This window comes from Erythrolamprus reginae, chromosome 2 (genome assembly GCF_031021105.1).
Source record: "Erythrolamprus reginae isolate rEryReg1 chromosome 2, rEryReg1.hap1, whole genome shotgun sequence".
Lineage (NCBI taxonomy): Eukaryota > Metazoa > Chordata > Lepidosauria > Squamata > Dipsadidae > Erythrolamprus > Erythrolamprus reginae.
The window spans coordinates 118,738,233-118,764,255 of NC_091951.1; the positions used below are offsets into that span (position 1 = coordinate 118,738,233).

At 43.2% G+C, this 26,023-nt stretch overlaps 1 protein-coding gene across 3 annotated transcripts in view; it reads right to left on the bottom strand.

The window, feature by feature from the left end:
- Positions 1–26,023, bottom strand: part of SHROOM1 (shroom family member 1) — a 61,334-nt gene that overhangs the window by 31,763 nt on the left and 3,548 nt on the right. Inside the window, exon 1 of one of the 3 annotated variants that reach the window (XM_070739317.1) lies at positions 14,682–14,820. The exons of the other annotated variants lie outside the window; for them this stretch is intronic. The gene's annotated coding sequence lies outside the window, so the exon portion shown is untranslated. Of the gene's footprint in view, positions 1–14,681; positions 14,821–26,023 lie in introns of those variants that run through there. 3 annotated transcript variants of the gene reach the window in all.

Here is a 26,023-nt window from a genome sequence, read left to right on the forward strand (position 1 = left end):
CCCGGGGGGGAGCTCTCCCCAGCGAGTAGCCTGGAGTCATTAGATGAGAACGCACAAGCCATCATAGATATGAGGCAGAGAAGGGCAGCACAACGAAGGGGACAATTAGCCAGGTATTTCCATCCCTAATAGGCAACAGCTGGGTTTGGGTGTGGTTCTCCTCAGAAAGGTTGAAAAAGAAGGCCCGCCCTTCCTGTATCATGGAGAGTTATCTTTTGGGAGTCCTGTGACCTTGCTTCGATACTTGGCGTCTCTGATTCTGGCTTGTGGCCTCGAAGGCTGAAAACTTGGGAGAGGTGTGGGTTTTATTATCTACAGTGGTGTGTGTGCCAGCAAGAAGCCTGTTGTACTGTCTGGCCGTCGTGACTTTTCTGTGAAGCTTCATAGCATTCCAGTTTGTAAGAACAGTTTTTGTTATCTGTGTTTGTTTTCAAAGATATAAAATGACTTTGCTTTTTACCAGCGTATCTGGATACTCTTTTTAGTTGGTGTTGACGTCTGGGGGAACCCAGACAGAACAGATAGTTCTCAAAATAATTTTTTACAGAACAAACTTCAGCCTGTTTGTGGTATTATTTTCCAAGTACAAATGGCCTATACTGTGGCTATATCTGTGTGGCATGTATCTATCCATTTATCTGTCTAGTTGGGCGCAGTGGTTAAAGTACTGCAAACATAAAGCTCTGAGCTCCAGTTACCTATTAGGCATAGAATGTGAATGGAATGATTGTTTTTTATGGTTTGGGTTTTTTAAAGATTTTTAATGAGTTAATTGGATTCAAGATATTGTATACTGTGTATTTTATATGTTGTGAGCCGCCCTGAGTCCTTGGAGAGCGGTGGCATAGAAATCAAATAAATAAATAAATAGAAGTCTCTCTCCAAGCCCGAGCCTGAAAAACGTCTTGAAAGAACGTTCTCTAAAAAAACTTTATGATCCTGTCCCTAAAGTTGTCACTAGTCAAGATTAACTCAAAGGCACAAAGACACATTCATATACAGACATGTAAACAATCTATAAGAGAAATACAATAAACAATACAGTAAATGTTGTGTCCAGAGGACAGTTAGGACTTGTACCCGCCCCATATTCCTTGGGTGGGAAAATACTGCAAGGTGATTGGTTGGCTCAGCCTGGCAGCCCGGCATATATATAGCTGCCAGGCACGGCCATGTTGTTTTTGTCTTGTTTCGTTCTGTAAACCGTTACCTCCTGTTCAAATAAAGAACCGTTACTTGCTCTAAGATTGCAGTCCTTCATTCTGGCAAGAATCTAACATTTGGCGACGAGGATGGGATATACCTTCCTGAATTTGGAATTGCCATCTGGCCATTGCTGGAATATTTGCCCACATAAGAGCAAATCAAATACCACTAAAACCTATGTCATTTACCAGCCAATTGCAAAAGCTTTTGCCCCATCTTGTTTTCATTTTTACTAGCTGAGTGGCAGGTCAGCAGCAACAAAGAAGCAAAGTATGGGAGAAATATGCCAGAAGAAAGCATCTTTGGTCAGTTGTGGAGGAGGGCTAAAGAAACTAATACCTGGTGCAGAGCAGTCAAGTTTATTTATTTATTGCATTGCTCCATCCAGTTTTCAGATGGTGGCAAGCAGACCACATGGGATGTCTAAGCAACAGGGATTGCTCCAAGTATAAAACACCTCATTATTCCTCTTCCAAAGCCAGTATGAAAAAGGAACAAGGCATGAAAAACATTATTTTTCAAAATAACTAAAGAGGGTAGAGGGTTTGTTATTGTTTTGGACGCAATGTTTTCTTGGAGAAATTGTACCTGGAATATAGTACAAAATTCACCTAACAATCATGGGGCTAAAGAATTCAGAGTTTACTGTTTAAATGGTCTACAGATCTCACTAGTGTTAATCTTTGCCAGAATCAAGTTACTTTCATAGCCCCAGGAGGGTGTATTGGAAAGGTACACATATTTTCAATATTTTAGTACATTTGTTCCAGGTTTGGACAGAGGGTTACTCAGTCAATGGGTATAAATTTCTGGGGGCTCTGATGGTATCGTTTTTATGAAGGACATATTCAGAGGTTAACATGTTAGAAAATCCAAGTTCAAATCAACTATCTTAGAGTATCGCTGTGCCCTAAAATAAAGTTATCTGACAGTTGTGAATCATACGTCTTAATGACAGGCAAACAGTTTTGGCCTCCAAAATAACAATTTCCCTGCAAACATTCTGAGGTCATTGAGAAAAATAAATAAGCTGTCTCTCAACTTTGCATTTCAAAACATGTCATGACAGTCAATACATATTGCTCAAAAAAATAAAGGGAACACTCAAATAACACGTCCTAGATCTGAATGAATGAAATATTCTCATTGAATACTTTGCTCTGTACAAAGTTGAATGTGCAAAACAGCATGTGAAATTGATTGTCAATCAGTGTTTATTTATGTATTTATTTATTTAATTTGACTTCTATGCCGCCCAATCCCGAAAGACTCAGAGCGTCTTACAACAATATAAAATTACCATATAAAATTACAAATAACAATAAGAAGTTAAGAAAAAATATAATTCTAAAACCCTCCTGTTACAGGAGATACTGTAGTTATATTTTTGCCAGTGTCTATTCATCATTTGTCCCTGATCACTCTAACCTACCAATATTTATCTGCTGTTGTCTCCTTAAAGAGATGGATACAGCAGCACATGGACATAAAGGAAACTACTCACTGGAGCTTGAAGTACCATGCCATTTGGATGTAATAAGCAGTAGTAAATAAAAACCAATCTTCCCCCATTGCTTCCCTAATAGAGTACAGTGAACTCTTTAGCTGGCATTCATTGCCTGTTTATGAAATCAAGAGATTTGCTGGGAATTTGAATACACAAAACTTTCATACATGTATTAGACATCATGACTTAATTGTGCCACTTGTGTGGTGATGTTATGAATCATATGTTGTTGTTTTGACATATGGATTCTGCAAGTTCCTAAAAGCAATTAGAGACACGTTTAGCAATATGATTGTCAAAAGATTACTTTTCAAACTTCTGACACACTGATGAATTACATCCAGTTCTAAATCAGTTACAATCTTCTATGTTTTCTGGATACCCAGAATCAGTTGTCTTTTTTCAAATTGATTTTTAACAAGTTTAATATACACATAACATAAAACAGTGCATAGTGAAAAGTGCCCACCACCTTGACACACACAGGTGCCTGAGGCAGGTGCTTCACCTGCCTAATGGCAGAGCAAGCACCTCCATAGCTCCTATAAACAGTTGTAGAGGTTCCTGAGGGCTCCATCTCACAACATCTCCTGGCAGTAGAATGGGAGAAGGAAGATGCCACAGACTTTCATGAGAAAGAAATACCATTTCCCATACAAGGGAATTTATATGCATTTTGGATTTCACTTGGAAGGAGGTGGGTAAGTTCATTGGAGAGTTACCTTCTCCAGCAAAAAGCTTAGCATCCCAACACAGTTGGGATAGTATCCAATTGTCTTTCCTATATCTCATATATCTTTTCTTCCTTTCATATATCTTCTCCTCTATTCTTCAGTCTTTTCTTCTATCCTTTCCTGGATATATATCACTACATGTTTATTCTCTTCAATGTGTATGGTGTATTGGACAAAATAAAATAAATAAATAAAAATAAATAGTTTCAAGAACAATTTTGATAGCAAAACTTATTTTGAGCTTAGGGCTAGGGAAAACAGCCAAGTTGAGTAAGAGGTTGAAGCAGAGAAGGGTTAATTGATAAAGTAGATCTACAAGGCAGATTAAAAAGGGGAGAAGATCAACCAAAATGATGTGCTGCTTAAGGAGCAGAATACACTCTCCATGCCATGTGCAGAGTGAGGAGGTCTAAGTCCTTTGCCTGAATGATGGACACAGCCTTGTAAGTAAGTTAAGTCCTAAAGTAGAGTAAAGTCATGATAGTGGAAACAGCAAATAATAGAGAAGGGTAAATCTGTCTCTGAAAAAAAGCCACTAATGTTATACAGTAAAGCCACTAATGTCTGTCTGTCTATGTATTTATTGTGATTTTGCAGTGGATTATAATAGGTTACTATTAGCTTTCCAAGGTAGGGCAGATAGAAAACCAAAACTATGACTACTAATATGAACTTTGTTCAGTGAAGGGCTGCAAATAATTTTACTATCACAGTGTGGGTGTGGCTTATTTTCTGGGTGTGGCTTGCTGGCCATGTGACCAGGTGGGAGTGGCTTGATGATCATGTGACCGGGGATGGCTTAAAGGTCATGTGACTGGCTTAAATGTGGCTAACTTGACGTCACTCACATCAAAGGTTTGGGTTAGGCCTCTCCTTTCCCTCAAAGAGATACAAATTTTCTACTAGTTCTGCGTACCTAACTATACCTGTAGGAGCCCATCACTGCCTATAAAATTTCCCTTACTATTACTGAACATCCAAAATATACTATTTAATTCTATGTATATATGCTATATGTGTACATACATATTACACACAGGCACATAAAAATATACATTATCTACTATATAAAGTGTATGTGCACACACACAGAAGCGCACATAGTTCTTCTAAAATTATACACATTCAACCTCATTTACTGTGATAAGAAAAACATTTCCAGAGCCCAGAACGGAAAAAAATAAATACATAATTTTTTTTTTACCGGTTCTGTGTACCTGACCATACCCATAGGAGCACATCACTGTCTTTATTGTAGTATTACCATAACTGAAACTTGTATGTCAGAAAGCACTCCCTGCCCTCAGTTTATTTTCAAGAAAATTAGGTAAGATTCCTTCTAAGAAGCTTTCTCCTCTCCTTCATTCTTTTGGACTTTCTCTTATCAAAACATTGTTAGGCTGCAGCACTTCCTCCTGTCTCCCAAGGTCACAATTCAAAGTGTTGGTTATGACCTATAAAGCCCTTCATGGCATCGGACCAGAATACCTCCAGGACCGCCTTCTGCAGCACGAATCCCAGCGACCAGTTAGGTCCCACAGAGTTGGCCTTCTCTGGGTCCAGTCGACTAAACAATGCCGTTTGGTGGGACCCAGGGGAAGAGCCTTCTCTGTGGCGGCCCTGGCCCTCTGGAACCAACTCCCCCCAGATATCAGAGTTGCCCCCACCCTCCTTGCCTTTTGTAAGCTCCTTAAAACCAACCTCTGTCATCAGGCATGGAGGAATTGAGATATTCCCTTCCCATAGGCTTATAAAAAAATGTATGCATGGTATGTCTGTATGTATGATTGGTCTCTTAAATTGGGGTTTCTTTTTAAAATTAACTTAAATATCAGATTTGTTTATATTGTTTTATTACTGTTGTTAGCCGCCCCGAGTCTGCGGAGAGGGGCGGCATACAAATTTGATTAATAAAATAAATAAATAAATATTCCCATAGTTCATTACAGCTACCTTATTATAATATTTTTATTCTACATTTGTACTATTCTTAGATACAAGCACACAACAAATACATTTATTAGGAGTGGGAAAGTAAACATACACTGAAGAAAGAAATAATCAGTTCAAGAAATAAAGAGGTGGTAGGGCCAAAGATCACAGGAAAAAGCACCATGCTCTCCTGCTTTGTTTTTCCAAAAAACATGAAGCGATCAGAGGCCGAGGAGAACTAAGCCTGGATCCTTTTTCATTCTGATTCTGAACCATTTTGACTGCTTAGAATTGCCTGCCGGCAGAACTCATCTTGGGCAGCTTTTGCAGCGAGGAGGCAACAACATGGAGGCTACCATGTTCAGTCAGCTTGCTGCTGAAGGGGGCGGTCTCGTCAGAACTCGCAAAATCGCCCACAATGCCGGCGTGAACGCACGCCCAAGGGGCCTCTGGAAGAGGCGGGGCCAGCGAGGGGGTTTTAAGGCTGCCCCGCTCACTGCTCCTTCTGTTGAATCCTATGTAAATAGTTGGTTCCATGAAAAACGCTGTCTGAGCTGAAACAGGAAGTCGCGCCTGATTGGCTCAGACGCTGGCTGCTCTCTTTTGGCGGGAGCCGCAAATGTATAAAAGAGCGGCTACTCTCCAGGTTAAGCCAGACGTGTTCCCGCTGATTGTCACTTCCCTTTTAAGAGCTGAATAAAGGAACCGTCTTTACTTAAGCCTTTGTCTCTGGACTTTTCACTGGCGACGACAGACGGAAGAACCACGCGTGCAAGATGAACAACCTCCAAATCGGCCAGGCTCCTGAGTTCTTCGATCTGGAGAAATCCTCCTGGGACGCCTACATGGCCAAGTTCGAGATCTTCCTCGAAGCCGCCGGAATAAGGGACGCCGACGCCGAACGACAGCGGGCAATCTTCCTGAATTACTGCGGCCCAGAAATATTCGATCTCGCCCAGACTCTCACCGATCCGCTTCCAGCCAAATCCGTCGCTTGGGACGTCCTGCAAACCAAGCTCGCGAGCCATTTCAAGCCTACGAAACCAGCCGTCGTTTTCCGGCACCAGTTTTCAAGAATGGCCCAGTTCGAATCCGAATCCATTAACCAGTTCGCTACGCATCTTCAAACGGTGCTTTCAAAATGTAAGTTTGATAGCCCGGAAGCTCGCCTCACTGATGCCCTAATCTTCGGCATGAGAAATGCCATGGTCCGAAACAAGCTCCTCACCGAAGACGAGCCGTCTCTCCAGGCAGTAATTAAGCCAGCACAAACCGCAGAGGTCGCCGACGCTGCTGCCAAAGAGCTGAAGGAGCACGACAAGCGGGAAGTCATCGCCAAGATCGACTCCACGTTTTCCCGCACAGAGGCCCCAGATGACCTCAGCCCACCAGCCCTCAACGAGGACAGCTGTTTTCTGCTGCAACAGGACCAGCCGAGACAACCCAGATACCCTCGCCCCGTCGCCCCCTGCGCCGGCTGCCGAGGAAACCATCCGTGCCAACGCTGCCCTTTTCGGGACGCCATTTGCCGCCGCTGCAACCAACGCGGCCATATCGCCGAAGCCTGCAGAGCACCCTTGCCTGAGGAATCTTTCTCCACTCCTCGTCCTCCTCGGTTCCAGACCCAAACACCTCAACTGCGCGAAAACCGGTTTCCTCGGTTTTCCGGCCGCAAGAACTACTCAACTGCTAACCGCGACTACTCAAGAGGTAACAATCAATTTTCTGTAAATAGCACGGCAACAAAAAATGGGGGCAAGATTGTAATCTCACTGCTCCTAAACAACAAGCCATGCTCTATGGAACTTGACACGGGGTCTAAATACACCATTATGCCTTGGGGAAAGCTTATAATGTACATGCCTAGCCTCTCAAAGTCTGACCTTTTACAAACCTCATTGGTAATTAGAGATTTTCAAGGGGGGATAATACCTGTTCTAGGCCAAGTGAATGTACCTATTATGTTTAAGACTGTTAAATGTACCCTTCCTATGATTGTTGTTGCAGGGGCTAGACACTCTCTCCTGGGTTTGGCTTGGATGGAACCATTGGGAATTGAAATTTCTGGTATCTGTACTGTTAACTCTGATAGCATGCCTAACTTCTTACAGGAATTCCCAGAGGTGTTTAGCCCCACCTTGGGATCGTATAAAGGCCCCCCTTGTAATAAACAGGGAGTTCGTGTAGAAAAACAGGCCTTTATTGCTATAACACATGCCAACACAGGCAGGCACCGAATTAAAGATACAGAGCCACACCAGCTCTTTATACACAGAGCTGGCTGAGGCAGTAACTAATGTACAAACAGTAAACTTTCCCGCTTACGGAGTTACTAAGTATACGCATCCAATCAGCACCTTGGATAGGGCACCAATAGCCGTGGCTGACAGCCCGGCCAGTTGTCACGCAGACACTTCACTCCTTCCCCTTTGATTGGAGCAAACGAAATCTTGTAAATAGGCGGGCTTTTTACAAACTCGGCCGGATCGCCTGGGCTCCACGGCACCCTCCGGGAATAACACTGGGGTAGATTCACCTTGTAATGGGTCAGGGCTGGACACTGCTTCAGGCCGGCTATTCTCCAGGCTAAACTCCGCTAGGGCTTCAGCTGTGCCCGGAGCATTGAGAGCTTTCCCATCCGACCCCTCTGGCTGGTCACTGCTCCCGGCCACTTCCCGAGCCCCTGCCTTATTCAGTCTGATCTGGTCAAGATGCCGTTTCCAAATCCGGCCATCCCCTAACACCGTCTCATATGAGCGAGGACCCAATTCCCTCCTCACGGTGGCCAATTCCCAATTCTGACCACCCGCGTAAGAGCGGACAAAAACCGAATCACCCACTACTATCCTTCTGTCTGGCCGATCTGGCCACTGAGCAGCTTGGGAATACAACGGGTGCAACCTATCTAGGGAGATTCTAAGCTTCCTACCCATTAATAACTCCGCCGGGGTCTTCCCGGTCGCCACACACAGGGTGGAATGCTGCGCTAGTAGCAACTCCGTCAACCTCTGATGCCACGATCCCTGTGGCATTCTTTTCAGGGCATCCTTGGTCAAGCGAACCATGCGTTCAGCCTGGCCATTACTGGCCAGATGACAAGGCGATGCCAACGCATGCCTGATGCCCACACACCCTAGGAACGACTCAAACACCACAGATGTGAACTGGGGGCCGTTATCCAAAACTATAAGATCCGGAAACCCGTGCGAGGCAAACAGAGTTTCCAAAACCTCAATGATGGCCTGCGATTGGGTAGAGCGCAGGCGAACTACCTCCAGCCACTTAGAGTGGGCATCCACGACAATTAGAAAATTCTGACCCATGAAAGGGCCAGCAAGATCAAGGTGCAGCCGCACCCAAGGCCCTGCAGGAGGTTCCCAAAATAACGGGTCAGATTGGGGAGGGGACGGTCGGCTATCCTGGCATAACCTGCAAACCGCTACCCGGTGTTCGATCTCCTTGTCCATGCCAGGCCACCAAACATAATCTCAGGCCAGGGCTTTCATACGGACAATGCCCGGATGCCCTTTGTGCAAAAGGGACAGCACCCTGTCACACAGGCTTGGGGAAATCACTACCCTACTACCTCTGAGTAAACAGCCCCTTTCCATGGAAAGTTCATTTCTACACCTAAAGAAAGGGTCAAACACTTCTGCCGGGGAGGACGGGGGCCACCCCCTGAGCACCCACTGTTTAATCCTAGCCAGCACCCGATCCCGTGCTGTTTCCCTGGCGACTTCCAGGGCATCCACTAACAAAGGGCCCTCCCCCAAAGACAACACCTCGCTCGCAGGTGCAGGATCCAAAAGAAAGTCAGAAAGGAGACATCTGCTCAATGCATCCACATGGGCTATGTGGCGGCCTGGCTTATACTGCAAAGTGTAGCTGTAATTAGCTAGAAACACGAGCCACCGAGACATGCGTGGGGACAACACAATGGGGCTTTGCCGGTTCCCTGCTAACAACCCCAATAGAGGCTGGTGGTCCGTAACCAACTCAAAATGCCTCCCATAAAGATAATCGTGGAATCGACAGATCCCGGCAATGAGGGCTAACGCCTCCTTGTCAATGTGGCCATAGTTCCGCTCTGCCTTGGCTAAGGTACGCGAAAAAAATGCCAGTGGAGCCTCCCTCCCATCAGGCAACCTATGGCTCAACACTGCCCCCACGCCATACTGGGACGCGTCGCAAGTCAAGACCAGCGGCAAAGCAGGTGAGTACTGGGCTAATATGGTTGTAGAGGTAAGCATACTCTTAACTGCTTCAAACGCCGACTCCTCCCACCTGCCCCAATGCCACACAGCCCCCTTGTCTAAAAGCCTATGCAAAGGCTCTGCAACTGACGCCTTGTGTGGCAAGAACACCGCGTAAAAATTTAAAAGCCCCAAAAAGCCTGGAGCTCTGACTTGGACTGTGGCTTAGGTGCTTCTCTAATGGCCCTCGTCTTCTCTGCCATGGGGTGGATTCCCTCGGCGTCCACTGTAAATCCAAGGAATTCCACTTCTGGAACACCATACACACATTTTTTTGATTTTAACTTTAACCCAGCGTCCCTAAACTTAATTAGGACTTGCCTCACTCTCAGCTCCAACTCTTCAACCGTGTTACCTGAAACCAACACGTCATCAAAGTATGGCACAGTGCCCCAATGCCATACAACAACCGTTCCATCAGCCCTTGAAATATTCCCGGGGCAATAGAAACCCCGAACTGAAGCCGGTTACACTTAAACACCCCCCGATGAGTGATAATGGCTTGCGCCTCTGCTGTCTGGGGGTCCACAGGGAGTTGTTGGTAAGCCTGTGTGAGGTCAAGCTTGGCGAAAACCTTACCATTCCCCAACGAGTGTAGAAGGTGCTGCACCACTGGCAGCGGGTACGAGTGGTGGGCTAGCACCTTATTAATAGAGCATTTATAATCTCCGCAAAGTCGAATGCCCCCATCCCCCTTGACAGCAATCACAACAGGGGTTTCCCACTTAGCCTGGTCGACAGGTTCTAAAACCCCTTGAGCTATCAAACGATCCAGCTCTTCGTCCACTTTGGGCTGCAGGGGAATGGGCACACGGTGGGCTTTTAAACGCACCGCCGACACTTGGGGGTCTAGACTGAAGGAAATATTGGATCCCGTATAACAACCCAATTTGTCATCGAATACAGAGGGAAATTCTTTTGCCCAGTGGCTAAACCCGGAACCCTCCTTCACGGCATTCACCCCCACCACAGATAGACCCAATGACTTGAACCAATCGAGGCCAAGCAAATCGGAGAAAGGGCCATTGACCACGATTAATGGTAATTTCCCCACAAAAGTTTTAAACCTCACAGCAAATTTGCCCTCCCCCAGGACTGGAATAGGCCCCCCCTGGTAGTCCCGTAAATTTAAACAACATGGCTGAAGGCGAGACTTCTTCAAGGTGGGAAACAGCATTTTACAGTAGACCAGGAGACGAGCGAATGAGCTGACCCAGTGTCCACTTGCATGGAACAAACCGCTTGACCCAGGAGAACTTGCACCGAAATCTTGTTCGTTGAGGAGGACGTCTCACGAACATAGGTTGGTATCGGACGAGGCACAGTGTAAATAGCATTGCAGTCCTCCTTACGCGCATACGACGACCTTCTCTGCCCCCTCGAGCCGAAGTTGGGGAAGTCCCTCTGATCCCTCGCAGATGGCGGTGGAGATCTGCGTGACCGGCAGACCTTCGCGACGTGCCCTCTTGCCCCACAGCGCCAGCAAACTGCGCCCCAAAAAGAACAATTGGCCCTAAGGTGATTACCCCCGCACCTCCTACAAGGAGACAGCGGGGGACGGGGCGGGCAGCGGGCTGCTCGCGGCCACGATTGACCGCAAGCCGGCAAACCTCTTCCTCCTCGGGCACCGCCAACTCTTCTCCCTCAGAAGGAACCTTCAGCTTGACCACCACCGGAGTGCTCTTCTGTGTAAGATTAACAGAACTGTCCATAGCTGCTAACGACTGGGATGACAGCTCAAAAGCCCTCGCCTCGGACAAGGCGGTTTGGAACGTCAAGTCCTGTATGGCCAACAAACGCCGTTTGAGACGGCCATCCCGCACTCCAAAAACCAATCTGTCCAGCAAGTAATCGCTCAGATTGTCAAACTCGCAGTAAAGAGCCGCCCTGCGGAGAGCAGCCACAAAGTCATTAATAGACTCTCCGTCTTCCTGATTTCTATGATAAAATTTATAGCGGCGAGCGCAGCGTGAGGGAGCCGGAGCATAATGGTCTTGCAATGTCTTTAGGAATTCCTCCCACGGAACATTATGAATAGAGACCGGGGCAAACAAAGCTCGGGCAGATTCAAACATTTCCGGCCCGCAAAACCCGAGGAAATAAGACCTCTTCCGATCTCCGGAGATCTCAGTATAGCCATTTGAGATTAGAAAGCAATCAAACCTGGCCACATACGAATCCCACGTCTCCCCTTGTGGATTAAAAGGGGCAAAAGTTAACTGGGTAGACATCCTAACAGGTAAATAATTACCCAATATAGTGGAATCCTCGTCGCCAAAGTAATAAACAGGGAGTTCGTGTAGAAAAACAGGCCTTTATTGCTATAACACATGCCAACACAGGCAGGCACCGAATTAAAGATACAGAGCCACACCAGCTCTTTATACACAGAGGTGGCTGAGGCAGTAACCAATGTACAAACAGTAAACTTTCCCGCTTACGGAGTTACTAAGTATACGCATCCAATCAGCACCTTGGATAGGGCACCAATAGCCGCGGCTGACAGCCCGGCCGGTTGTCACGCAGACACTTCACCCCTATCTCCTTTTCTATTGACCCCAAGGTCCCTCCTGTCCGGCTCAAACCACGCAGGGTACCCCTCCCGCTCCTTCCCAAGCTTGACCTACAGCTACATAAGCTCATAAGCCAGGGCATTTTAGTTCCTGTAGAGCAGGGGCCATGGGAAACACCCATAGTCACGCCTCTTAAACCGGATGGCTCTTTGAGGGTTTGCGCTGACTATAAGTCAACGCTCAACAAAGCCCTCCAACATCACCCTTACCCCATTCCAGTGGTACAACAGCTCCTTCACTCCCTGGGGGAAGGGAAAGTGTTCGCAAAAATCGATTTAGCCCAAGCTTACCAGCAACTCCCTGTCGAACCGACAGCACTCGCACAAACAATTGTCACCCACAGGGGTGCGTTTAAATGTACCAGATTACAATTTGGAGTAAGCATAGCTCCCGGGATTTTTCAAAGCATAATGGAACGTTTGTTGTCAGGAATTAAAGAGACCATTCCCTATTTTGATGACATTTTAATTTCAGGAGAAAACCAAAATCAACTCAACAAAAGAATAAGAGAAGTATTACATAGACTACAAGATAAAGGGTTAAGGATAAAACCTGACAAATGTGTGTGGGGAACCAGCAGTGTGGAATTCTTAGGATATAGAATCGATGGGGAAGGCATCCACCCCACTACTGAAAAATTAAAAACCATCAGGGAAGCCCCAGAGCCACAGAATAAAACAGAATTGCAGGCATTCTTAGGCCTTCTAAACTTTTACTCTGTCTTCTTAAAACAGAAGGCAACAGCAGCAGAGCCTCTACACCGGCTGCTTCAGAAAGGAACCCTTTGGACATGGGGGAGAACTGAGCACGAAGCCTTTTTGCAAATAAAGCAGTTGTTAACTTCCGCAAGTGTAGTAGTCCAGTATAGCACTTTGCTACCCGTCAGGCTTACGTGCGATGCGTCCCCATATGGCGTGGGAGGGGTCTTGGCACATGTTTTGCCGAATAATACAGAGGCCCCAATTGCTTTCTTTTCCAGAACAATGACCAATACTGAGAGAAATTACAGCCAACTAGATAAGGAGGCTCTAGCGTTAGTGGCTGGGGTGAAGAAGTTTCATAACTATCTTTTTGGCAGGAGTTTTGAATTGGTTACTGACCACAAGCCTTTACTAGGCCTCTTAGCCCCTAACAAACCAACTCCCCCATTTATGTCTCCAAGACTAATTAGGTGGGCCTTGTTTCTCTCAGGGTACCAGTACGAGCTCATTCACAAAGGGGGTAAAACCATCAACCACGCAGATGGTCTTAGTAGGTGCCCAATGGCAGAGTTAGTAGAGGACCCTGCCCCATCTGCTGATGTTTTAATGATAGAACTCGAAGATAACCCACTAACAACAGCAAGGGAGGTGGCTGTGCACATGCAGCAAGACCCAATTTTGAAAATTTTGTACTCAAGGGGTGGCAAAATGACTCTGTAGAAACAAACTTAAGTGATTTTAAAACCAAAAGATTGGAATTGTCATATGTTAAAGGTTGCCTGTTGTGGGGTGATAGAGTAATCATTCCTGAAAGTCTAAAGACCAAAGTACTCACCATGCTACATGTGGGCCACCCTGGTATTGTCAGGATGAAGGGTCTAGCTAGGAGGCACTTATGGTGGCCAGGTCTGGATACTGATATTGAAAAGTGGGTAGCCAAGTGTGATCCATGCCAAGAGTCTCGGCCAAATCCTCCCAAAACAACTCCAGCAGAGTGGGAACAACCTGCAGGGCCTTGGTCCAGGGTCCATATTGATTTTGCAGGGCCAGTGGGGTCACAATATTTCTTAATAGTGGTAGATGCATTTTCCAAGTGGGTGGAAATCATTGCAATGAATAATATAACCACTAGTGCTACAATTAAGGTTCTGCGCCATTTGTTTGCCACCCATGGCTGTCCTGACATCTTAGTGTCAGACAATGGACCCCAATTGACAGCCAGGCAATTGGAATTATTTTTAGATAACTTGGGGATCAGACATGCTCTCATCTTGCCTTACTCGCCCTGGGCTAACGGGTTGGCAGAACGATACGTTCGGGTTGCAAAAGAAGCATTGCGCAGGTCAGGCCCTGGACATGTACAACAGCATCTGGACCAATTTTTGTTAACACAACATATTACACCAAATTCCCACACACTCATAAGTCCTGCTGAAATACTAATGGGAAGGAAACTTAGATCCCCACTGGATAGATTACACCCAAGGTATTGTACTCATAATCCTATGTATGTAAATCCTGAAAGACAATTGTACTTGGGTCAAAGTGTTTTTGCAAAGAATTTTGATGGGGGTTTGAATTGGATGAAGGGAACAATTGTACAACAAACTGCTCCTAAACTGTAAAATTGGAAGATGGTCGAATGTGGAAGCGGCACATTGACCATGTACGAAAGCACATTGAAACCTCCCCTGAGCAAACCGCTAAAACAGACTCTTCCACTCTAATAGACTGTAACGCGCAACCCGCCTTAATGGACATTCAAATGGACTTACCGAGCCAGGAAGGGTCCTCCAGCGACGCCGAGCCATCTTCGTCCTCAGAGGTCGGTGTTGTGCCTGCCCACTCGACTCAGCGGGCTGGAGCCCAAACTAGGCCCCAGCTGCACTGGGGAGGTACAGGCGAACCGACCTCCACCGTTGGAAGCAAGGACCCAAATGAACTGCGCAGGTCTGAGCGAGCCCTGTGAAGACCGAGCAGATTGGAGGATTTCGTCACGTGGCTTACTTGATTGATGTATTCTTGACTAAGGAGGGAGGGGTGTTGAATCCTATGTAAATAGTTGGTTCCATGAAAAACGCTGTCTGAGCTGAAACAGGAAGTCGCGCCTGATTGGCTCAGACGCTGGCTGCTCTCTTTTGGCGGGAGCCGCAAATGTATAAAAGAGCGGCTACTCTCCAGGTTAAGCCAGACGTGTTCCCGCTGATTGTCACTTCCCTTTTAAGAGCTGAATAAAGGAACCGTCTTTACTTAAGCCTTTGTCTCTGGACTTTTCACCTTCCTTTTCCCAGCGGCCAAGAGGTGAAGACACCCACCCAGCCTCCCTCTTTTCAGTGGTCACCCATGGGGACAAGTAGGAATTTTTTATGTTTTGGCCTCATTATGGCAAGATCGCTTTTTGGCCTACTCCACATTGTGAAAAGGGGATGGAAATTGTTAGGGGGTGTGCTTTTCTTTAGTTGAATTTTGTTTATAATTGTCTTTTGTCTTTTGGTCACTTTGGCAGGTAGGGCGGAAAAGGGGCGTTAGCCGCAACTGTGTGATCTCCTTTTGGGCACCGTTTGGATGATGATAGGCTACCCCTCACCAAGACCTCCAGGCAGATTCTGCCTGAGTAATGGAGGGGGAATGCCTTTGAGGCTCGCTGGCCAGGGCCTCCCAGGGACTGGGGGCAAGCCTTCCCACACACCAAATGTGGTGTGGCAAAGGGGCAAGGGAATGATGAGGACCATCCCCTTGCCCTGCAAGGAGCTTTTGCCCATTAGTTGCAAAGAAATGTTTATTGAAAGGGAATTTCCGCCCCTCTGGCTTCACCTCTGCAGGTGTTTGTGTTATTGAATTAAATTAATAAAGTGACCCATATAACCCACAACTCTTGTCCGTGTGTCATTCCGTCTTCGCTGCAATGCTTTGTGTTTATGTAATCTGAGCAGTCTTCAAAAGCAAAGTGATTTATTTCCATAGGAAAATAAATAAACAAATAATAATAATCTTTGCAGTCTGCCCCTTCAATGCACGTAACACACCTGTCTTTTCATACAACAAATGAGCCCACAGTATGTGGAAATGGAAACGTGACATGGGTCCATTTTTGTCTACCAAATGTGTTTTGTTAATATTTGTTGACCCATAATCCTAACCCTAACCCTTTTTTTAAAGGTGACTGGAAAGGGACCACTTCTAACTCCCGATTGGATCGTCAAAGTTTGTTTTTTGTGGGATTTAGATAATTCTGCACATTTATTTGAATGAATATGTAATTCAGATTTATTTTTTCTTGTAACTCTTTCAAGGTCAGCACCCCATTCGCTGCTTTTCCCCTCATCCAGTGAAATTTGCTGAAGACACCCTGGGTCAACACAAGAGTATTGTACCTGTGATGTTAAAATCTACCTGGAACATGCATGGGTTGATTTACAGGCTTACAAGTACTAATATGATCATCACTCATTCATTTATGGTCTCCCTGTCAATAACTGATTTGTGGTTTATGCATTTGTATATTTGCTTTTAACAAAGTAATTGGGGGGTGGGGAAGTAAAAAAGAATGCCCTTTCTTACCAGAGAATTGTGAGACAAAAGAACTCACCATCCTGTTAATAGGTTTATTCTTTTTTTTTAATCCAGCCATTCTCAGAAGAATGCAATCAATAAAAATGTGAAATGTAAAGCAAACACCATATCTAGTTCAACAGAATTATGTCTGGTACCCAGCTGCGAAAGGCCCATGGCTTATCAAGGTACAAATTGCTAAGATCAATATTTAACTACATTCCTAAAATTCCATTCAGTACAAGTGGCATTTGGCATCCAAAGTTTCTTCTTATTTACCTGAAAAACCTCTGGAGTGAAAGCACCACCATCAGGCACAACATAGACATTCAGGGAGAAAATAATTATTTAAACTTGACCCTCTGATCAGCATCTAAAGCACAGGAGTGGGTTCCACTTAACTTCACCACCAGTTCACAATGCAAGGTTTCACGCGTGGGCGCTTGCTCCATGCGTGTGTGCACATCCCCTTGTGCGAATTCACTTCCACACATGCTCAGAAAGTGGTTTCAGCCCAAAACACAGTGGAGGAGCTGCTCAGCTATGTTTTGGGTGAAGAAATAAAATTCGGTATTAACCCGGGGTCGGGTGGGAGGGTTTTTTCAAAGCAGAGGATGAGGAGAAGCCAAACGCTGAAAAAAAATCACCAAAAATTCTGAAAAGAAGATGGCAACACTTACAGATTGGCACAGACAGAACCAGATCTATAACACCATCTTTATGTCACGAGCGGAGTCACTAATGGTTTGGGTGATCTGGTGCAAACCGGGAGGAACTCACCCCTGTTAAAACATCAATAAGGGTGAGTGGGATATTGTTTGTCAATGATAGGGGATTTGCCTCTGCATGCAAATCTGTTTTTTTAATATTAGTTGCAAATAACAATAACAACAACAACAACAATAATAATAATACCTACTTATGATTTGTCTCATCCAGCACAAAATCCAATATTTCTTTGAAATAAAAGCTATGATGCTTCAAAAATGTGCAAACATCAAAAATAGGGAAGGCAGATGGAAGAAGAAAGACTTTTTACAGCTAAACTAGAACTTGTGCATACTCAAAATATTATCCTTTTGTACAGTTACAATGGCACCCTAATTCAAGGACCACTCTTCACTTGATAGGGGGTTTGGTTTAATGTCCGATCAATGAAGAACATCTAGCCAGCACATGTAGTTACATTTTCTGGCAAAATATGTTTAGTCCACAACCTGTGAACATTAGTGCATCAAGAGGCTCTGTGCAATTGTCTGCCTTTATTGCAACAGACACAGACTTGACAATTACCAACTCAGCCCTGCAGCAAATATCAGAGATCAGGTCTTTCATAATCAGAATGCGATTATGTATCATAACCAGTCTTTCTGGACAATTTCGAGCCTGAGGCTAACAGATAAAAAAGATCTCTGATAACACTTTACCACTTAACTGGCAAATGAAAAAAAAAGGGACCTGATATCCTTAAAATCAACAGGGTAATTTTAGAGGGATTATTGCATTGTTGATGTACGATCTCTTCTGTATTATGACTGCTCAAAAAACTTAAGCCAAGAAAATTCTACATAAATCCAATTCTCTATAACATCCATACAGATTTAAGATTTGTTCATTTGATTAATTAGCTGCCCAGTTCAAAGTACATGACTTCAGTAGCTTTTAAACATAAAATCCAATTTTTTAATTCACCTCAAAAGATGAGGTAAATTTCATATTACAATTTTGCAAAGTGTATTTTCAGGTCTGATCTAAGTGTAAAACTGTATTTCCCATATGACTATATATTACTTTTAATAACATCTAATGCTCCTTTGAAGTTAAAAGAATCCATGTCTTTAGCCTGAAGGGGGCCTGAGGGTAGATTAGATTAGATTAGATAAAATATGAATTATACTAACCAGGATTATGATGCAGGCTTAGTTAGACTACTTTCAACCTTTAACAAGGTCAGCATAAAAATGGATTTCCTGGTCATGCCTATTTTTACAATAGTTTATAGATTTACAGAAAATATGTGTTTTAAAATAACAACAGTACTTTCAACATGAGTTGTGTGTATATCTAAGATGTCACATTTAAAATTCTATGCATGAAATGCACTTTCACAGAATTAAAATATATGTATCCTAAAAATTGAGATCAATAACTGTAATTCTCTAGGTTGTAATGAATTGTGAATTTAGTTTTTGTTTTATTTTTGTTCACTGCTCAGGATGCCTTTGGTATATGGCAATCATAAATGTAAGTAGCAAAAGATCTTTAGTAAATCCTTTTTTAATATAAATAAATATTCCAAAGAGATGTCCTGAAGATCTTTTGCTACACTGAGATTCAACCACAACAGTGAGATAAAATATAAATTGACTGCATGTATTCATCTCTGATCTTGGAAAAAAATTAAATACATGGCATGGAGCATATTATTACTTGGAGAAGAAATCCTTCTACAGTATATAATTTTGTACTTAGGCTATCCAGGATCATGTAGGAAAATGCATATTTTAACTTAATTTTAAATACAGTGGCATAGTTAAATGACTGTTCTCTGAAAATGCAAGAAAAGTTTAAAAAAGTAATAATAGCTGCATATATTATTTAATTAGGAACTTCTTCTATTCCAACAGCTATACAATGTATGGTCTGTATTAACCTTCTTCAACTCTATATATTTTCAACTAAGTTTGAATCAATGAGAGCAAATCATGTTAATTTCATGATAAAAATCTGTTACAAGTACATTCAACTGATTTTTAAAAGGCTATTGCATTTTGCTTATTAAGTCATTGATTTAAACAATTTATATAGCCGTCCAGCTCACAACAGTCAGTCTGGATAGTGTACACAGAGTAAACTATAGCTACGAGCAATGATCCTGGCCAGATGACTATAACAGTTTCTGAAATTACATGAGGATTCTGCAAGAAAGCTTTCAGTAGTATTTGTTTATATAGGCGACATAAATCAATATTATTAAAATAAAACAATGAATAAATGCATGTAAAAAGTTATCAATCATAAACCAGGTAATTCTAAATTGGCTAAAAATTTACAATAAAAGCCCATTTTTCTTTTGCCTATTAGCTGATTCGTAAAAATGTTATTTTTCAGACTTTCATCTTTTTGCCCCGAACTATTTCTAAAGCTGACTTTCTGGTATATTTTGTCTTTAGTGTGCCTTGTATGATTTTCACCATGCTTCATAAACTACATCAAGATACATCCTAGTGTGTATCATACATAGGGAAACTTAAAACTGCCCTATTAGTCTGATTTCCATCGATATTGTGGCATTGGGTACAGTCTGAATGATCACTTCCTTATTCCTCAAGTTCTTGATTGGACTAGACCAGGGATAGGCAAATGGGCTCTTCTATGACATGTGGACTTTAACTCCCAAAATTCCTGAGCTAGCATGATTGGCTCAGGAATTCTGGTAGTTGAAGCCCACAAGTCATAGAAGAGCCAACTTTGCCTACCTCTGGACTAGCCATTTTAAAAAGCTAAATAAAGAAACAATCTTCTGTGTTACAGTCACAAAGAGGGACAATCCCACTTAATAGGCATAATAACTTCTCCTGCAAATTATCACAAAGGGTAAACATGGTATATGTATCATCATTCCTTTTTTTGTAGAGAAACCCATGAATAAATGAAGCAGGAAGCCTTCGGCTACTGTGTTGCTAGTGTTACTTGGCTGAGGCAGTTTTGAAACAATAGCGTCTTTATTACCAAGTGACTGAATAAATAATAACTCTCTCGACCACAGAAAAGCTAGCTTCTTTTCCTTCTACATTCTGCAAACCTCCTAAACAAAACAGCTCAGGACTCGTCAAAAGAGGGGATCTCTATTTTTGCTGGATTTTTAAACCAACACAAAAAGCTTTTAGCCATCTTCTCAAAGAGTATATTGGAAGCGGTTGTTAGCATAATTAGAGGATATCAGAATGGGGAAAGCTGGTTTGGCCTCAGATTCTTTGCTTTGCACACCCATTCATTTGTAAGAACAATGGACTACTGGATGTCTATGGAGATTCTCAATCATCCAGGTCAGGGATGGGTTCACATCAAGATGTTTCACATGTGCATGTTTGATACGCTCACACACGCACACGCATCCCCTTGTGCAATTCTGCTTCCGCTCATGTTCAGTAGCTATAATCAGCCCGAAACACAGCTGAGGATCTGATCAGCTGTGCTTCGGGCAAAGGAATAAAGGTCAGTATAAACACGGGGGCGGGAAGGAGGGGCTTTTTCTCAAGAAGTAGCAGAGGAGAAAACTTTAAAACAGGGGGGGGAAAGATGGCAGCAACAACAGACTGGCACCAACTGAACTGGATCATGATTGCATTGTGACATCACCAGGGGGTCACTATCAGTTCGGGCGATCTTGTCCAAACCGACAGGAATCCAATGGATCATGGTTTTTCCGAAAGTTTTCAAAAGTTTTGAAGATGGTTCTTGCATAAAAAGCCAATTGTCTTCAAAGAAAAAAACAAAGTTACCTTTTGAAAAATTATCTTTTGGACAATAGGCTACTGGAACAATCTATACATGGGTGAGATTTTATATATATACAAACATACAAACACACATGGTATATGCATGAGACACATGTACATACACACAGAGACACATATTCCTGTTCTCAATTCTTTCAGATGAAACAGAAACTAAAATCTTCATCCTGTCTTCCGTATTTAAACTTAAAATCCATTAATAAAATTGAAATTATTAAGAATAGGCAAATAAGATTTTTTTTAAAGGATTGGGATATTTTTTATTGTGCCTAGGCAAAGTTTTAGATATCAGGGTGATGCATGAGTTGTAGTCTGAACAGTAGAACACAAATTATGTATATTTATTTAATCCCTCAAATTAGGAAAGATATTTACTGTATCTAATCAAGTGGCTTCTTTATGCTGTGGTAGATACTTCAGCTGGTACTCTGAGATCATTTCCATCATTTTATATATGGGACAACCAACATAAGGTTGTGATTAAGGCAGCAAGCTGGAAACCAGAAGATCATGGATTTTAGTCCTGCCTGAGTAAAACACTCCCTCTCTCTGAGCCCAGGAGTGGGTTCTATTTACATTCCCTACTGGTTCACATCGTGATGGAAGTGTTCATTTTTCATGCATGCTAGCTTAGCTCATATGTGCACCCCATCATGTCATGCAAAAGACCTGTAAATGACACTCTGTGCATGTGTAGAAACCTTTGCACATGCGCAGAGGAGTTTTTTTGCAAGCCGTGGCAATTAGAGGACCTGTTTGAGAGCGTGGACTGCCAGTTGTCACTGCTCTTTCAGCAAGCAGTGGTAAATTTTCACTACCAATTCTGAAGAAACGGTCCAAAATGGGAACAACCCACCACTGCCTGAGCCTTAGGAAGAAGGTGCCAATGGCAATTTTTTTCTGAAAAAAACCTTACTAAAAACATTATAGGGATTAATCCAGGCAGTTACCAGGAGTCAACACTCACTCAAATATGCACACAAAAAGATTTTACATCAATATTCTCCCTAACTCTAGAGACTTACAAGAAATTAATAATTTCCCCCAAAAGGAAGGGAGCATAGTTGATTAAAATACTTGTATACAGAGATTAAATACCCTCTTCCAAGTTATCCTAGACTTCCTAACAGTTACACAAGATATGTAGCTCTGTCTGGATTTCCTTATAATCCACCAGTAAATCCGGACATATGACTCTTGCAAATGTCTGGTAAGAGGAAAGGTGATTTCATGTTAAATTACATAAAGTAAGCATTCCCACCCCTTGTTCTTCTAGAGCAGTGGTTACCAACCTTTTTTCGACTATGCCCCACACAAGCATCTCTAAAATCCTGATGCCTCCACTGACATATAATTCTAACTATTCAAAAAGCGAACTACTACACATGCAGAGGAAGCCTAAGAGGCCATTAACCTGGTTTAAACAAGGTTCCAATTGCCCCCATTAAATAATATGTGAAAAACAAAAATATTTTAGTTCAGCACAGAGCAAGTTTTTGTAATATGAAGGTATTATTGCTTATTACAATTATTTGCAGGCCACCTGATTGACAGGAGTTTCTTTGGGGAGGGGAAATGAAGCCTGTTAAAATTCATAAACATTAAATGGAAGGGGGAGGCATATGTATGTATGTATGTATGTATGTATGTATGTATGTATGTATGTATGTATGTATGTATGTATGTATGCAGTGGTGGGCTACTGCCTGGACGGAGGGGAACGCAATGGGGTAGCGAAAATGGAGCTCCTCCCCAGAGCACCCAATTTGCACTGAAAGATGTTGAAAGAAAATTCAGGGTGTCCTGCATAAGCCACGCCCACAGTGTGGTAGCAAAAATTTTGGTAACCCTTCACTGTATGTATGTATGTATGTATGTATGTATGTATGTATGTATGTATGCATTTATTGTTTGTTTGTTCGTTTGATTGATTGATTTCTATCTCACCCTTCTCCTCAGACTCAGGGCGGCTCACAATAAATAAATAGATACAAAGCATATAGAAATCTAAATCTAAAACATTCCAAAACCCCAATTTCTTTAAAAAAAAGCCCTGTCACTCACATTCTCCCAATCATGCATGTAAATTTGTTCATTGGCCGGGACTAGGTGTTAGGCTTAGTAGCCTCAAGCCTGTCGGCAGAGATGGGTCTTTAAAGCCTTGCGGAAGGCAGAGAGAGTGGGGGGCAGTACGAATCTCTGGAGAGAGTTCGTTCCAAATGGTTGAAGCTGCCACAAAGCAGGCTCTTCCCCCAGGCTCTGCCAGGTGACATTGTCTAGCTGACGGGACCTGGAGGAGGCCGACTCTGTGGGACCAGACTGGCCGCTGGGATGCATGAGGCAGAAGATGGTCCCAATGCCACGTAGGGCTTTATAGTCATAACCAACACTTTGAATTGTTGAATCGGCAGCTAATGCAGCTCGCAGAGTGCTGGAGAAACATGGGCATATCTCGGAAGGCCCATGACTGTTCGCACGGCTGCATTTTGGGCCACCTGAAGTCTCTGAACGTTCTTCAAAGGTAGCCTCATGTAGAGAGCATTGCAATAATCGAACCTTGAGGTGATGAGGGCATGAGTGACTGTGAGAAGAGACTCCCGGTCCAAACAGGGCTGCAACTGGTGCACCAGGCGAACCTGGGCGAACATTCCCTTCACCACAGCTGAGAGATGGTGTTCTAAGCTCAGCTGCAGGTCGAGGAGGATGCCCAAGTTGCGGACCCTCTCTGAAGGGGTCAGAAGCTTCTCCCTCTCCTCCAGGGTAATGGACAGACAGGTGGGATTGTCCTTGGGAGGCAGAACCCACAGCTACTCCGTATCGTTGGGGCTGAATCTGAGCCTGTTAACATCCATTCAAACCTTAACAGCCTCCAGACAGCGGCACGTCACTTCCACTGCTTCACTGAGTTGACACAGTATATAGCTGATTATCACCAGCATGCAGATGGTAACTCACCCCATGTCGTTGGATGATCTCACCCAGCAGTTTCATGTAGATATTAAACAGCAGGGGGGAGAGGACCAACCCTTGAGAAACCCCACAAAGCTAGGAGTCAACATCTGACCCCCTGCCAACACCAACTTTGACTAACCAGAGAGGTAGGAGGAGAACCTACCTCTGGTGGTGCCTCCCACTCCCAACCCCTCCAGTCAGCACAGATGGATACCATAGTCGATGGTATCAAAAGCTGCTGAGAGATCAAGAAGCACCAGGATAGAGGAGTGACCCCTATCTCGGGCCTGCCAGAGATCATCAACCAAAGCAGTTTCAGTGCTGTAGGCGGGCCTGAAACATGACTGCTGAGGGCCCAGATAATCCTGGTTATTGCAATGGATACAGATACTATAGACCCATGCAAGCATACATATGCATTTTATCAGAACAAAATGAAATTTCTGGTAAAGTGAGGTCTCATCTCATCTTAAGCCCATTGCTGAAACAGCTTGTTATTCATAGCTAAATCAATCATGCTAAAATAGTAGGGTTTTTTTCTCTTAATCCTCTATTATAGCTGCAAGATCGGTATTATTTATTATGATTCACCACCTATTATATCGGAGGTGTGATCACATAGCTAATAATGGGTGACATTGTCCAGCTGTTTCTGGCCATTTCAGGCTGATCAGTGCTTGGACTTCTTTTCTGGTTAGTTTTATCTGCCTTCATTCCTCTGCTTTTGCTAGATGCAGCAGGACACTGCCAGACATCTATTAAAACTGCATAAGAGGGCCAGGCTTATTGGAAGAGCTTCAGGTCTGTTTCTACTGCCAGTTGAACATAAAGCTGGAATAGCAAGCCAATACTCCCTCCAAAATGACTCCTGAATAAAAAAAATAAATAGAAGAGATAGATTGTTGTACTGATTTTTAAAAAAGGAGAGGCCCAAGAGAAAAATGTCAAATAAAAGTTATTCTTGGAATTTGGCAACCTCTGCAATCCCAATTGTTTGTTTCTTTCTGATGTTACTCAATCCAGACTATGACAAACAGGAGAAGGAAGGAACGAAGAAACCTGGAGAGGGTGAAGAGAATTCTACAGCTAATCCCACTGTTGTTGACATATTGCTTATTTATAATCAGAGCTGCACCATCCAGCAGGTAGCCAAAACAAACAGAACAGGAGGCAGCAGATTTCATACCTATATATTTTTCTGCCCTTATAAGGATACACAGTTATACAGCAACTCTATGTTTTCACCATTGGCTTTAAATTAGTCGGCAAATTCCTCTTTCAAATTATTTTAATTTCAGACCTGCTCAGAAGTATCTTCTGCCCAAAAGCATTCTAAAACACTGTGATTATGTTGTGCTCAACCCTCCTCCAGTGAAAAGTAGTGAAAAGTAGTGAAAGGAGATATGTAGAGGAGGATCACTGATGCTGAGCCAATTTTCGGTTGGCAGTCACAGCTTGGAATTGCCAGTGCTATTCAAGTCTGAAATGGCTGAACAATCATTTTACTCACAATAGCACAATCCGTTTCAGGCTTCCCATGCAGGTTGAACAGTTTGTCACATCCAGGGAGCATATTTTCTAAATGCTTAGCTTCAAGTGTTGCAATGGTTTTTGTTTTGTTTTTTAATATAAATATCCTTAACAATGTTAAGGATATTTATATTAAAAGTGCACATGCACTTTCCCCCCTCCAAAATTGCATTTAATTTTAATGTAACATGTTAAATTTCCCCTTTTATTTTATTTGATTTCTTCAGGATAGACAATGCGTTCCTACCTGACTGGTGACATTTTCTGCAGTTTCAAGACATGATTAAATAATCTTAATTCACTGAATATAACATGCATCTGGTTATTAGCATCATGAATGGAATATAATGTATGAATTATTTTACACACTTATTTTAAATGGGATTTAAAAGCAACACATTTCGTCTCCATTCAATCTGCAAGGATGTTTACTGCATAAAACAGAATGTGGCAACAGATACCATTCATATCTTCCAATGTGCATCAAATATACTGTTATAAAAATTTGAAGGGGTTATAAAAATGGAATTATAGTTGTGACCTGAATATTAGAGTAACACAAT